Source organism: Chiloscyllium plagiosum, unplaced genomic scaffold (genome assembly GCF_037043375.1).
Source record: "Chiloscyllium plagiosum isolate Xiang-an unplaced genomic scaffold, Cpla_swu_hap1 HiC_scaffold_9, whole genome shotgun sequence".
Lineage (NCBI taxonomy): Eukaryota > Metazoa > Chordata > Chondrichthyes > Orectolobiformes > Hemiscylliidae > Chiloscyllium > Chiloscyllium plagiosum.
Window position 1 is genome coordinate 90,107,845 of NW_028270147.1, and position 16,590 is coordinate 90,124,434.

The following is a 16,590-nucleotide window of genomic DNA, read 5'->3' on the forward strand; positions in this document are numbered from 1 at the left end:
TTGCATATGACTATCAAGAATTTTGCAATACCAACAGTGCGCTCTACAAGACTGTTTGACTGAGGGTTGTGATATGTTAAACATCCTGTCTTTGACATGTCTGGGACTGGTGCACTTAGACTAAAGTCAGTTGTCAGACTCAGTTTAGTGAGGGGCTCCGTATAAATGGAATATGGTGGCTGACGTCCTGACGACTGTTGTACACATTGAATCTTTGATTTGTTGTACAAAAGAAAATCTAATGAAACAGCCTCTCTCAGTTGTTAGATTGATGGAATTGACATATTTCACACAACCTGATTATCCATTAGTGCTTATTGATTGCCACATGGATTCATGTTACGTATGTGAATATAGTCTAGTATATCTTGACATAGAGCTTGCTAAAATTACCACTTATTTGCATTTAGAAATGACATTCCTGGAGAGTCCTAATTCATCTGTGAATGACCACAATGAACGTACTAACTTGCGGAACTATTGGATGCATCAAAATCACCAAATGAAGAAGCTGATTTTTGTTTTTGAGCTGCTATGTTTGGTCATCATTTGATGTAACTTGCTGAATCTGTTCTAGTCAGCTCAGCCGTGACCTAACTATGTCAGATTGATGTGGTGGTCTGGAGTCTTTTTTGTGGCACTTTAAGGATTGTAATAATATGAAGATCTGCGCAGGCTAGTAGAGCCAATGGTAGGTGGTCTGTTAACAATGTAAGAGGTTATAGATGTCCATCCTGAATAGGTGTATTAATATTCTGAGGAAGGGTCACTCGACCCAAAACATTAACTCCGATTTCTCTCTTCACAGATCTGCTGAGCTTTTCCAGTAATTTCTATTTTCATCTCTGATTTACAGTATCCACATTTCTTTTGATTTTTACTTTGTGTTAATATTGAAGATGGGTAATACTAAAGTATGGGCTGTTAGAGCTATTATACACGGTTAGCTTATTATGTGTGGACCACACTACATTATTGCAGGTATCCCAATATACCTCTTGGAAAGAAAAGGGATGATATTTGCACCAATTTTGGCATACACAGCATGATGTCCATTCCTTTTGGGGTGTATCACATGGGATGAAGGTAACGGCTTCAGCTTTTCAATGGTGTCCATGTGGATACCAAACTGACCACATGTACTGTCTGACTGAGGTCTGTAAACTGTGATGTCGCAACTACTTCCTGGACTCCATTACATGTTTGTGTGGAAATGTCCTTGACATTGTTCCATAGTCAGCTCTTCTTTATCTGCTGTATTGTGTTGTACTTTGGATTTCTCTGGGCAACTGGGTTTCATGCATATTTTAGCCCAATGTCCTCTTGTGGAATAGAGAATTAGAATCAGAATCCCTACAATATAGAAACAGGTCCTTCGGCCCAACAAGTCCACAGCAACCCGCCGAAGAGTAACCCACCCAGACCCATTCCCCTACCCTATATTTGCCCCTGACTAATGCACCTAACCTACACATCCCTATGGGCAATTTAGCACGGCCAGTTGACCTAACCTGCACATCTTCGGACTGTGGGAGGAAACCAGAGCAACCAGAGGAAATCCACACAGACACTGGGAGAACGTGCAAACTCCAGACAGACAGTCACCCAAGGCTGGAATCGAACCCAGGTCCCTGGCGCTGTGAGGCGGCAATGCTAATCACTGAGCCGCCATGCCGCCCATATCTTGTATATATGTTGACATTCTGGACACTTTGTTGTTGGGTGAGGCACACAACATGGTGTATAAGATTCCATTTTATTAACCTCATTGAAGAATGCAATGGACTTTGTAGGATCAAGCACCTGAAGATGTGGCAACAATTGGTTCGAACTTGCTTTCTTCTCCAAGCAGTGTATCGATGGTATATGCTTTGAATTTGTCTAGAAGTGCCTTTGTGATGGATTTTAATGGAAATGAGCTTCAGTGAAATCACATTCTGTAGCTTTGCAACTATTCCTGCAAGGTTTACCTTGTGTGTGTACCTGCAAGGGTGTATTTGGGTAGTATACTGGACAACATCAGACACACTGTGTACATGCAACAGGTAATGGTCACAAGCCAGCAAACAACAAGGTGATCCTGTACTCGCCACCTGCACATGCTTCGGGTGTATGACCTCGACAGTATAGCACTGCCTTGGTTGGCTATATCTCCGGCCTGAGTAGAGGTGGGTACTGCAGATGCTGGAGATATAGACTGATGAAGGGATTTTCCTGCTCCTCGGATGCCGCCTGACCTGCTGTGCTTTTCCAGCACCACTCTAATCTTGACTCTATATCTCCTGCCCACCAGCATTAAGTCTGTGGTTAAATTAGTACCTGATTGTGGAGTAATCAAGGAGGCAAGCCAATAAGGCAATTTTATCATGCAAGCCATCTCCCATGAATTAAAGCAAAGAGATTGGCAATAAACGATTGTGGGGAAGAGCAAGAAAGGTACAGAGTGGGTGTACATAGTAGGTCATAGAGTCATAGTCATAGAGATGTACAGCACGGAAACAGACCCTTCAGTCAAACCTGTCCATGCTGACCAGATATCCCAACTCAATCTAGTCCCACCTGCCAGCACCTGGCCCATATCCCTCTAAACCCTTCCTATTCATATACCCATCCAGATGCCTTTTAAACGTTGCAATTGTACCTTCCTCCACCACTTCCTCTGGCAGCTCATTCCATACACGTACCACTCTCTGTGTGAAAAAGTTGCCCCTTAGGTCTCTTTTAAATCTTTCCCCTCTCACCCTAAACCTATGCCCTCCAGATCTGGACTCCCCCATCCCAGGGAAAAAACTTTGTCTATTTATCCTATCCTTGCCCTCATGATTTTATAAATCTCTATAAGGTCACCCCTCAGCCTCCAACGCTCCAGGGAAAATAGCCCCAGCCTATTCAACCTCTCCCTATAGCTCAAATCCTCCAATCCTGGCAACATCCTTGTAAATCTTTTCTGAACCCTTTCAAGTTTCACAACATCTTTCCATTAGGAAGGAGACCAGAATTGCATACAATGTTCCAAAAATGACCTAACCAATGTCCTGTACAGCCACAACATGACCTCTCAACTCCTATACTCAATACTCTGACCAATAAAGGAAAGCATACCAAACGCCTTCTTCACTATCCTATCTACCTGCAACTCTACTTCTAAGGAGCAATGAACCTGCACTCCAAGGTCTCTTTGATCAGCAACACTCCCTGGGACCTTACCATTAAGTGTATAAGCCCTGCTAAGATTTGCTTTCCCAAAATCCAACACCTCGCTTTTATCTGAATTAAACTCCATCCGCCACTTCTCAGCCCATTGGCCCATTTGATCAAGATCCTGTTGTAATCTGAGGTAACCCACTTCGCTGTCCACTACACCTCCAATTTTGGTGTCATCTGCAAACTTACTAACAGTACCTCTTATGCTCACATCCAAATCATTTATATAACTGATGAAAAGTAATGGAACCAGCACTGATTCTTGTGACACTCCACTGGTCACAGACCTCCAGTCTGAAAAACAACCCTCCACCACAACCTTCTATCTTCTATTTTTGAGCCCATTCTGTATCCAAATGGCTAGTTCTCCCTGTATTCCATGAGATCTAACCTTGCTAACCAGTCTCCCCGGCGAACATTGTCGAACGTCTTACTGAAGTCCATATAGATCACGTCCACTGCTCTGCCCTCATCAATCCTCTCTGTTACTTCTTCAAAAAACTCAATTTGTTATGGTGAGTTTGGTTCTATTCTGCTGAAAGCAAAATGAAGAAAACCAGACCTGGTAGAGTCGAAGGGAAAGGCAAGGGAAACAAAACAGAGGACAGAATTCAAGGTCAGAAGCTCTGAAACTCAATGTTGAGTCGAGAAGACTGTAAAGTTCCCAAAGAGAAAATGAGATGATGTTCTTCAGATTGTGCTGGGTTCCAGTGGGAAACCCCAGAATCCCCAGAACAGAAAGATGTGCATGAGAACAAGATTGACATGGGGGATTGACATGGCAAGCAACTGAGCTGAACTGTTCAGTGAAGTGTTTGCACAGTCTATGCTCTCTTTAATAGAGAGGAGATCGCATCATGATCGGTGAACACAGGAGACTAGATTGAAAGAAGGATAAGTAAATTGTTAGTTCACTTTGAAGGATTGTTTGCAACTTGGACAGTGAGGTGTGGGAAGATAAAAGGACATCTCCTACAACTGCATGGGAAGGTGCTGTGGGAGGGGGATGAGGTTGAGCATGAAAAAAGGAACAAACCAGGATGTAACGGAGGGAACGGTCCCTTCAGAATGTTGACAGAAAGGAGAGGGAAAGATGTTTTTGATGGTGGCGTCATGCTTGAAGTTGTGGGAATGATGGAGGATGACCCTTTGGAAACAGAAGCTGGTGGGGTAGAAGGAGAGTACAAGGGTAACCCTACCCAGTTCTGGGAGGGAGGAGGTAGCAGCAAGCACAGATCCACAGGAAAAGGGTCAAACATGGTTGAGGACTCCGCCTTGTATAGTTGGGGGTGTGGGGTAATCTCAATGATGAGCAAGGAAGACACATCAAAAACTTTACTGTGCCCGGTGTGTGGAAGGGTGAAGAGAAATTGTCTCTTTAAATGCAAAATGTCAGCTGAAGCTATAGATTTCTGGAGGTCATTCCATGCTCAGCGAAGCACTGACTTTGTCTAGCTGTCTCAGCCAAGTTGACATTATGCAGTATATCTGAGGTGACTTGATGCCTGAAAGCATGTTTCCCTTTAAGTCGATGTTTCCAAGATGTACATCACTGTCATCCATCATGTGCAGGTGACGCTGGATGAGTTCAAATACTGACCGTGAATTCTTTACCTTTCAGGGACCGGAGAGAAAGACAGAGACGATAAACATCTGACTGCATTCAAAATATACAATTCAAAACCCTCATGTAAAAAGAAACGAGACACAACATCGCCTGTTCTAATGTGAGTGTTAGTCCCATGACAATTTTCTGCTATATTGAACTTTATTTACCAAGTGAGAATAAAACTCATACTCTACATCCCCATATGCCAATCCCATATATTGCGTTTAGATTAGATTACTTTACAGTGTGGAAACAGGCCCTTCGGCCCAACAAGCCCACACCGACCCGCTGAAGCGCAAACCACCCATACCCCTACATTTACCCCTTACCTAACACGATGGACAATTTAACATGGCCAATTCACCTGACCTGCACATCTTTGGACTGTGGGAGGAAACCGGAGCACCCGGAGGAAACCCACGCAGACACGGGGAGAATGTGCAAACTCCACACAGTCAGTCGCCTGAGGCGGGAATTGAACCCAGGTCTCTGGCGCTGTGAGGCCGCAGTGCTAACCACTGTGCCACTGTGCCGCCCATGCGTTCCCTCATGCAAATCCCATTCATTCCTGACCATACACCATATCCCCACATGCCAATCCCATTCATTCCTGACCATATATTGCATTCCCACACGCCAATCCCATTCATTCCTGACCGTACACTACATGGTCACACATCAGTTCTTTGTTCATTTTGCAACGTGTCCTTGATGTGAGTATTGTGTAGCTACAGTAAAACATGCCTATGACCCCCATTATTGGATGTGAAACAAACATTTTACCCTGTCTGCCGCAGTGATGTGAAGCCAGCAGAGAAATACAGACTTTATCTAAATGTTTTAGCCAGCCAGTTCAGAGCCTGCACTGCTGGGCTGACAGCCAAAGCTTTGCCAATTTACAGTTGAACTTTTAGTGTTGTGCTCAGGGTTTTGCAGAAAGCTAAGGAGACATGGCATTTAGAGGGAGAGGGACAGATTGAACGCATGCTTTTGATTTAAAACTGCTGCAGTGGGCTGCAGCTCAATATTTCCCATGTTTGACATTTGGAGCAGTCAACAGCAGCAAAAAATACTTGCTGCTTACCTCAACGAGAATCAAACAGGCCATTTCCCATTCTGCAGAGCTCCTATATTAATCTCCACTTTATTACAAGAGAAAAAGACAGATTGCAATGTCGAGAGATAATGCAACAAAAGGGTAGGTAGAGAGTGGGAGAGACAAGTGGAAGAATAATACATTCACATTCTGAAGTCTGGCTAACAACACCTGAATCAAAAAATATGGTGCTGGAAAATCACAGCTGGTCTGGCAGTATCCAAGGAGCAGGAAAGTCAACATTTCGACCTTAAGCTCTTCATCGGGAATTGATTCATAATACCTGAATCAGTTGTGATAGTTTAAAACGAAGGCAATGAAGGCTTGGGAAGAAAATGCTCACACTGCGTGTTAACTTTCCACTGGGTTATGATCAATCACTGTCAAGGCAACAAATCATCTAGGAGCAGTCATACAGAAGCTGCAGTTCCATTGGCACTCAGAAACCTCTCTCCAGACTGAATGTGAACTCTTGCTTGGGAGAGGAGGTGAGCCGCCTTCTTAAACTACTGCAGTCCATGTTTTGTAGGAAATATCACATGGAAGGGAATTACAGGATTTTAACCCAGAGACTATGAAAGAACACAATTATGTAACCAACTTAATGCATTTTTTTGGAGGGGAACTGACAAGTATTGGGAAGTCAGGAAATTAGTTGATTGACACCGAATTCCAAACCTGTCCTTGTAGCTACAGTATTTATATAGCTGGTCGATCAGTTTTCGCTAGAGACCCCAGTGAAATGGTGGGGATTCAGCAATGGTAATGGAATTGAATGTCAAGGGGCAACTGTAAGACTCTCGTTTGTTAGAAGCGGCCATTGCCTGGCATTTCTGTGGGAATGAATACCATGAACATCTGAGTGGCACACATTAGTCAGAGTGTCTTTGCCTGGACTATACACTTAGAAAATAGGAGCAGGTGTAGGCCATTCAGCCCTTCAGGCCTGCTCTGCCATTCAAGGTACTCTTGGATGATCATCTGAGTGAGTCCCCTGTTCCTGCTTTCACTCCATACCCTTTAATCCCTTTAGTCCCAAGAACTTTATCCAATTCATTCTTGAAAACACGTGGCCTCAGCCAGCTTCTGGGGCAGTGAATTCCACAGCTCACACTCTCTGGGTGAAGAAATTTCTCCATATCCTATTTGGTCTACCTATATCTCTAGAATGTGACCCCTGGTTCTGGACGCCCTGGTCATTGGGAACATCCTTCCCGCATTTATCCTGTCTAGTCCTGTTAGGATTTAATAGGTTTCTATAAGATCCTCTTCCTTCTTCTAAACTCCAGTGAATATAATCCTCGTCGATCCAGTCTCTCTTCAAATATCAGTCTTGCCATACCAAGAATCAGTCCAGTAAACCTTTGTTGCAGTCCCTCCATAGCAGGATCATCCTTCCTTAGATAAGGAGCTCAAAACCACCCACAATACTCCTGCTGTGCTCTCACCAAGGCCCTGGACTATTACAGCAAGACTACTGATCTGTACTGGAATCCTCTTGCTATGCCTGCTGGACCTGCATGCTTACTTTCAGTGGCTGTGCACAAGAATTCATTGTACCTCCCTATTTCTCAATCTATTGCTGTTCAAGTAATAGTCTCCCTTTCTGTTATCGCACACAAAGTGGATGACCTCACATTTATCCACATTATGCTTTGTCCACTCGCTCAGCCAGTCCAAATCACACTGAAGCATCTTTGCACTCTCCTCACTGTCCACCCTATACCCAGCTTTGTGTCATCTGCAAACTGGGAGATGATTAGATGAGATTTTCTACAGTGTGGAAACTGGCTCTTCGGCCCAACAAATCCACACCGACCCTCCGAAGAGTAACCCACCCAGACTCATTTCCCTCTGACTAATGCACCTAACACTACGGGCAATTTAGCATGGCCAATTCACCTGACCTGCACATCTTTGGACTGTGGGAGGGAACCGGAGCACCCGGAGGAAACCCACGCAGACACGGGGAGAATGTGCAAACACCACACAGTCAATTGCCTGAGGTTGGAATCGAACCTGGGACCCTAGTGCTGTGAGGCAGCAGTGCTCACCACTGAGCCATCATGCCGCCCATACGTATTACATTTAGTTCCTTAACCTTGGTTAATTGCGTGATAGAGTGGTCTTTGTGTAAATTACACTGAGCTGTAGAGAGGTGATTTATTTTTCACATTTCCTCAGGTATGTCAGGGCAGTGGTACAAATTAAAGCTCCTCCTTGTCAGCAGTTTAATCAATCAGTGTGGAAACACCTTTGGAGCATGTAGGATTGAACACAGTCCTTCTGGCTCAGAGGTGGGGACACCACCAGTGAGCCACAAGAGCTGATTAACTCCTCCTTGTGCCTTGAGTTGTGACTACACAAGTGCTCACTAGGTTAATGTCCAGGAGCTTGGCTTAGAAAGACAAATGCTGAAAATGTGTTGCTGGAAAAGCGCAGCAGGTCAGGCAGCATCCAAGGAACAGGAGAATCGGCGTTTTGGATATAAGCCCTTCTTCAGGAATGAGGACTTTCCTCATTCCTGAAGAAGGGCTTAAGCCCGAAACGCCGATTCTCCTGTTCCTTGGATGCTGCCTGACCTGCTGCGCTTTTCCAGCAACACATTTTCAGCTCTGATCTCCAGCATCTGCAGCCCTCACTTTCTCTTAGAAAGACAAATCTTGAGTTAAAACGTAACATCTGTATTTTGGAGGCCACAAATAGGGTAAATAGTATTACAAAGCAGTCAGAAATGATCCATCACAAATAAACAATTATTTACACTCACATGAATCTGTGCTTCTTGGCTTAGGAGGAAACATCAAATGAACCATTGTACTTAAATATAAATAAAATATTTATGAAAAGCCTTACTATTCAGTTGTGTTGTGTTGTACCCTGCAGGCTTCATTGAAGAGAGTAGATGTAAAAGCACTAAGAAAGAAAGGTTTCCATTTACACAGCGCCTTTCATGACCTCAGAACATCCCAGAGCACTTTAGAGTTAAGCAAACACTCTTAAAGCACAGTCACTGTTGAAACACGACTGAACATCTGCACACAGCAAGATCCCACAAACAACAGCAAGGTAATGACCAGATTTTCTGGTTTAATGATATTGGATGAAAGGCTACATTTGGGCAACTCAGCCGGGACAGCCCCTCTACCTTTCTTCAAAATCATCCTGTGGAGTCTTACTACCCTTCTGGAAGGACAGTAAGACATCAGTTTTCCATATCATCCAAAAGACAGTGCAGCATTTCTTCATTGTTCACTCTTGGGATGTGGACATTGCTGGCTGAGGCAGAATTTATTGCCCACCCCTAGTTGAGAGTGTGGTGCTGGAAACGCACAGCAGGTCAGGCAGCATCCAAGGAGCAGGAGAACCGATGTTTCCGGCATAAGCTCTTCCATCCCTAGTTGCCCTGGAGAAAGTGGTGGTGAGCTGCCATCTTGAACCGCTACAATCCATGTGCTGTAGGTAGAATCACAATGCTCATATGGAGCTAGTTTAGTTTGGGAATATGGTCTGCATGGACTGGTTGGGACTGAAAGGTCTGTTTCTGTGCTTGTATGACTCTATGACTCTATAAGAAGGGAATTCCAGGATTTTGACCCAGTGACAGTGAAGGAATGACGATATATTTCCAAGTCAGGATGGCGAGTGACTTAGAGGGGAACTTGCAGGTTGTGGTGTTCCTACGTGTGCACGGTGGCTCAGTGGTTAGCACCGCTGCCTCACAGCATCAACCCTTTGTTGACTGTCCATGTGGAGTTCGGTCATACTCCCCGTCTCTGTGTGGGTTTCCTCCAGGTGCTCTGGTTTACTCCCACAGTCCAAAGATGTGCAGGTTAGGGAGATTGGCAATGATAAATTGCCCCATAATGCCCAGGGATGTGCAGGATAGGTGGATTAGCCAGGGGAAATGCAAGGATACAGGGATAGAGTAGGGGGCTGGGGGTGGGTGGGATGCTCTTTGGATGGTTGGTGTGGACCCGATAGGCTAAATGGTTTGCTTCCAGACTGTAGGGATTCTATGATTATGTATCCGTTCTAGAAGGAAGTGGTCATGGATTTGGAAGGTGCTGTCTCAGGATCTTTGGCAATTCTCAGGGATCACCCAAGCAATACTGCTTAGTGTGAAATATCTCACCTTGAGGAGAAATTCAAATAAACTTAACCCATCTTGATCTTTACTTTGCAATATTGTTGCATATTGTTCTTTCGCTGTCCCTTTCATTAGCAAGGATATCTCGGGCAGCCCTCTGTATATTATCTAGCACATAGCCATTTATTATACTGACAGGGCATCACGCACAGCCAGAATGTGCTGCTAAATTGTCCTATGTCCTTCTTAATTTGAGAAACCCAGGAAGAAGCACCACAACCCACAGAGTAGGGCATCAATCAAGAACATTAAAACTTGATGATTAGATGAAGCCAAGTGTAGATCATATAATTTGATGAGGAGATTGAGTAATACTTTTGGATTGCAACAGACTGAGAAGGAAGAACAGAATATATGGCCCACTTAGACTTCAGGAGGGGCATGACACCCAAGGAACAATTGGAGCAGCAATACAACAGAGGTACCTTGAGATGAGCGTGATGTTGAGGGAAGGAGGGGAATGACCTGTTAAACAATAGACATCTCTTTCAACTTGATCAGGAATGCGGGAGAGATGTTATCACCGCACCAGGTAGAAGGAGCATATTCAAGTCTTGGATAATTTGGACTTGAGAAGGAAACAAATGTCCTTGAAGGACCTTTATTAGTTGAGGTGATTGCATGGTTAGTTTGAGGTCAGATAAGGTTTGCAAGGCCAAGAACATTAGTGCACGATGAATGACAAAGAATGGAGCCTCTAAAGTAGAGAGGCCTGGCTGTGATAGTGAATGGTGTGGTGAAACAAAACAGAGACAATTATTTTTTAAAAGGTCAGTTTTCACTTTAAATGAAAGGCAGTGGATTATTGGAATGGAAAAGAGGAGGAAAGTTAATCAGGTGGAGTATTGGAATAGATTCAGAGAGTAAACCAAGAACACGGGTTGAGGCTTTGTTAGAATAAATAAGTGGCTCTTAGATTCACAGAGACTCCAAGCAGAGATAAAGTCAACTCTAATGTTTCTCACTGTTCAAGTCAGCAGAAAAACAAGTACGACTAGAATAAGCTGTTGTACCAGAATTGACAAGAGGCAGACAGTGAGGCGTGAAACCCTCCATGCCAACTCAGATAACATCAGTTATTTCAGCAGCAGTGGTCAAGAAATCGGGAGCTGGAAGCTGCTGGAGCAGAGAAGGTAGAAAGATTGTTCGCTGATGATGCCACTGTGATGTACTGGCTTATGAACTGTGATTTTTGTTTTATTTGCAAGGTATTCTGGAAGACATGCAGAAAAGACTTGGTTCAGTTTTAAGGGAAAGGTCTGGATATCCAGCTGAGCTGCGAGATGGAGTGGGGGAATCGGAAAGCTGATCAATGCTGTGTTTCTTGAGCCTTGGCACTCAGGTCAGGTGGATCTAGAAGCACAAAGCATTTTCTTGATATGAACACAGTTTGCGTGAGCCAGGGGAGAGAAGGAAGCTCAGCTTGATTGAGAAGATTTGAAACATGCTTTACTGCACAGCTGAAAGAGTGACAGATACTATGGAGTCAGTGAGTTGTGTATGAGAGAGAGAAGGAGTAATGGAGAAACTTGCAGTCAGGGAAAATAAACACCACGTGATATAAGAGTAAGCAGCAGAACACACACACAGTGAAGGCACCTTGTGCAAGATACAGGAAGAAGAAAAATTAAGGGAGAGGAACAATTCAGCTTCACTTGAGGAGGAGGAAGTCAACAGAATTAATAATTGAAGAGATACAGTAGGTTACAAGAGGGAGCAGTTTTAGATCTTTCAGTGACATTGTACATCAAAGAAGTCGAGTGGACCATTGTATTGGTTTCAACTCAAGTGATGAAGATGAGTTTGCTTCCAACATGGTGTTGTTTTACTTAATCTGGCAATGCTATGTTATTCCCCATGCTATAAGAATCTGGGCAGAGATATCATGGTATTGAAGAATCCAAGATTTATTACAACTATTATACACCCTTGTACTCACAAACACCGAAGTGTCTGGCTAATCATAAGCTATAGGTTGAATTGAATTTATTGTCACGTGTACCGAGGCACAGTGAAAAGTTTTGTCTTGCGAGCAATACAGGCAGATCACAGAGTTAAGTAGCATAGATAAGTAAATAATAGGTAAATAGACACAAAAACCAAAACACAGGTACAGGTGAATGTTAAGAGTTTGTGAGTCCATTCAGTTTTCTAACAACAGTAGGGTAGAAACTGTTTCGAAACCGGCTGGTGAGTGTGTTCAGGCTTCTGTACCTTCTCCCTGATGGTAGAGGTTGTAGAAAAATATTGCCAGGGTGGGATGGATCTTTGAGAATGCTGGCGGCCTTTCCTTGACAGCCGGCCTGGTAGATGGATTCTATAAATGGGAGGTTGGCCTTTGTGATTGTCCGGGCTGAGTTCACCACTCTCTGTAACCGTCTCCAATCTTGAATGCTACAGTTGCCATACCAGGTGGTGATACATCCAGGCAGAATGCTCTCGATGGTGCACCGATAAAAGTTGGCAAGGGTATTCGCCGTAATGCCAAATTTCCTCAGCTGCCTGAGGAAGATGATATGCTGTTGGGCCTTTGTAACCAGTGCGGTCACAAGAAGAGTCCAAGAAAACTAGTCGTTGATGACCACTCCCAGGAGCTTGACACTCTCCATTCATTTCACCTCTGTGCTGTTAATGTGTAGGCGGGCATGAGTAACATCCCGCCAAAAGTCAATAATGAGTTCCTTGGTTTTGCCAGCATTGAGAGCTAGGTTGTTCTCAGTGCTCCATTTTTCCAGGTCTTCCACTTCCCTTCTGTAGTCTGTTTTGTCGCCATCTGAGATTTGACCAACTATGGTGATGTCATCAGCAAACTTGTAAATGGCATTGGTCTGGTATTTGGCAATGAAGTCATGGGTATACAGCGAGTATAGTAGGGGGCTGAGTACACACCCCAGGGGGGCTCCAGTGTTGACTGTTGGTGAGGATGAAATATTATCCCCAGTCTTCACTGATTGTGACCTGTGGGTCAGGAAATTGAGGATCCAGTTGCAAAGAGTGGGGCTTAGTCCAAGATCACTAAGTTTAGTAATCAGTTTTGAGGGGATGCTAGTGTTGAGAGCTGAACTGTAGTCAATGAGTAGGATTTATGGAAGAGCAGCAAGCTTTTAGTACAGTATCATGCTTCAAGTGATCTGAGACAAGATGGAGCATGAGACTGTTATTTACTCAGGTCATACACATGCAATAAAGATACCCTGAGCTGTTTCTTGAAGACTCACTGAAATACTGACCATAAGACATTACACAACCACATGGAGGAGAATGTGAGACAGGAGACACCTCTGGGCACCTCAGAACATTACTGCTTTATGAAGACCCTCACTGTAGTGAGAAAATGGGTGGGAAGAGTGGAGGGGTGGGGAAGAGTGGAGGGGTGGGAAGAATGGAAGGGATGGGATCAACAGGGATGGGGGCAAATTAGACATTTTCCTTTGAAAGTAATAACTCAGAGAATCTAAAATGAATGTGTCCTGATAATGAGGAGAATATAAGATAAAGTGAAACTGAAAAAGGAGGTTGGTAATAAAGGCCAAGAGCAAAATTCAGTTAATAACCAGGGAAAATGTAGAAAGTAATGGACAAGATGGGCCAAATGGTGCCTTTCTCTACTATACATCTTTCAATAGAAACAGAAAGCAATTGAAAACATTAAGGACGAAGACAGGTTATGAGAAAAGACTGGCAGGCAACACTGAATACACCCTAAAAAGTTTCTAAATAGTTCATTACAAGGAGATAGCTGCAGAATGTTTCATCTGGTGGAAGAGGACATGGCTAATGTTTGTTAAGGAAACATGATGTGAAGGCTATACAAAGAGGGAAGATCTTACTTATGGACAGGATATAGTATCAACAGAGAAGATATCAGAAATAGATTAACATTGCAATACTTTGTTACTTACCTAGTCTTGATGGAATGCATCTTTGTTTATAGGAAGGCCTTTGTAGAACGGTAGAAATAGCAGAGACCTTGGGCACAATCCTTCAATCCTCATCTCAGGGACTAACAGAGTAGAGGCACAGAACTGGAAGGTTGCTAATATTAAATCAACATTCGAGAATGAGATGAGGGCTAAAACTGTCAGTCATATATCAATGGTGGGGTGTTAGTGGATACCATTCTGAGTGATCCATGGAGAGAATGTGATATTTGAGAGAGGAGACAAAGTTGAGTTACGTTCTGAAGGAGAGTCATATCGTACTTGAAACTCTACTCATCAGACCTGTTTTAATTTCAGATTTTCAGTACCTGCAGGACTTTGCTTCTATCACTCTATTTTATGATTATAAAATTTGAGAGATGTCAGATGTCAGAGTCCATAAAAAAGGGAATGCTATTCAGTGGTAATGCCAAAAACATTTCTCCCCACCAAGATGAACTTTTGAGACTGATGGCCAATGTAAAATTTCAAAAATGATATCCAGATTTTTATGAGGTAAAGTGTTGAGACTTACAGAAACTGGGCAGATTTTTTTTATTTCAACAATATACTTTATTGACAAAATTATTTTGATATCTATACAATTGGTCATGCCATACATACATATACATTCCGTTTCTTGACATAAAGAGATCGGAATGAATCATTCGTATATACAGGTCTGTACGTTTACCATCCATATATTTAGCTGAGGTGTCAGCAGAGCCCACTTACTGCGTGGACCTGCTGTTCTTCTTTTGCAGGCAGACATTGCACAGTGGTCTTTCCCCACCGCACCTTGGTGGCAGCTGCCCCAAGCTTCAGCACGTCCCTCAGCACATAGTCCTGGACCTTGGAATGTGCCAGTCCGCAGCACTCAGTCGGGGTCAGCTCCTTCAGCTGGAAGATCAACAGGTTTCGGACAGACCAAAGAGCATCTTTGACCGAGCTAATGATCCTCCAGGCACAGTTGATGTTCATCTCGGTGTGCGTCCCGGGGAACAGACCGTAGAGCATGGAGTCCCACGTCACGGAGCTGCTTGGGACGAACCTCGACAAACACCATTGCATTCGTCTCTAGACTTCCTTCGCATAGGCATTTTCCAGAAGGAGGTATGTGACAGTCTCGTCCCCTCTACTTCGAGGGCAGCATGCGGTGCGGCTGAGAGTCTGGGCGTGCATAAAGGATCTCACAGGCAGAGCCCTTCTCACCACCAGTCAAGCCATGTCTCGGTGCTTGTTGGAAAGTTCTGGCGATGAGGCATTCTGCCAAATGACTTTGACAGTCTGCACAGGGAACTGCTCAGTAGGATCCGCCCTGTCCTTTTCCCGAAGGGTCTCAAGGACACTACGTGCTGACCACTGCCTGATGGACTTGTGGTTAAAGGTGTTTTTCTTCATAAACTTCTCCACGAAGGACAGGTGATACGGAACGGTCCAACTACTCGAAGCGTTCCGCGGCAGCGAGGCCAGGCCCATCCTTCGCAACACCGGGGACAGGTAGAACCTCAGTACATAGTTGGCTGCTCCAGGACCTGCAGCACAGAGCTGATGAGCTGACGTCTGAACCAGGGACACTTAGACACATGATGTACCTGGACTCTGTTTCAGTCCCACCCCTTAGATTAGTGACATCAAATTTAGTCCATGGTCGGGGACAGGAGGGTGTAACTGTGCGTGAGGCAGGGATAGGACTACAGAATTTAGCCTTTGAGGAACCTCTGTCTGTGCCCTTTTCCAATAGATATGAGCTTCTTGCTCCTGATGTGAACAAGGGAGCATGGGCACTGCATTGTGGTACAAAGTGCCATTCAAGTGGAAGGAGAAAAAATAATTGTCATAGTAATAATGGATAGAATAGTTAGGGGAATAGATACTGTTGTGTTCAGCAAGGACAGAGTATCCTGAAGGCTGTATCTGGTGTTTGGAGCATCACTTCTGGATTAGAAAGGGAATTGGAGATGGGAAGGACCCGGCTGTCATGGTCTACCTAGTTACCACTGACGTAGGTAGGATGAGGAAAGGTGTTCTGAAGAGTATCTAATGGCTTCCATAGTTAAGCATCTTTGCTCAGTGGGCGAGTCTACTTCTAATGCTAAAGCATTGGGTGAGAGGCACTCCCACCGGTGAGAGCTACTGCCATTGGCTCTCATGCAGGGCAGCTTGGACATTATTGATACAAATGGTAAAGTCATCTGCCTCCTTACTCACCTCCATAGGTTTTCCAATCCAATGGATCTAGCATAAGAAGTGTTACTAACTTTGCCTCTCACCCTTATTCAGGACAACGTTAAGGGTAAAATGTGAGATGCAGAAATTTAGTGACAAACACTTACTGCAGGAATATTGATAAAACATACAAAAAGTAGACATCCCAAGATGTAGGCATGAGGAGTGAGAGAAGGGTTACCTGCTGTGTATGACAGGTGTTACAATAGCCTCCAAGTTAGAGAACTAGTGTTAAGACTTGCATGAAGTTAGACTGGGCTAAGAGTTTGGAGTTGTTGAGGAGACCAGAGAAGGGACTAAGCTTCTTGGAGGTGCCTCGTTAATAATGGAGGGGCTGAGCTCGGTTTCAGTGCAAGGATGCTGTTTGATGAAAAGAGCTAAG

The 16,590-nt window shown here is 44.1% G+C and overlaps 1 protein-coding gene across 2 annotated transcripts in view; it reads left to right on the plus strand.

Annotated features, from left to right (window-relative positions):
- LOC122554650 (protein FAM163A) overlaps window positions 1-16,590 on the plus strand; it is a 200,340-nt gene that overhangs the window by 171,002 nt on the left and 12,748 nt on the right. Inside the window, exon 3 of one of the 2 annotated variants that reach the window (XM_087990898.1) lies at window positions 4,826-4,931. The exons of the other annotated variant lie outside the window; for it this stretch is intronic. The gene's annotated coding sequence lies outside the window, so the exon portion shown is untranslated. The remainder of the gene's footprint in view (window positions 1-4,825; window positions 4,932-16,590) is intronic. 2 annotated transcript variants of the gene reach the window in all.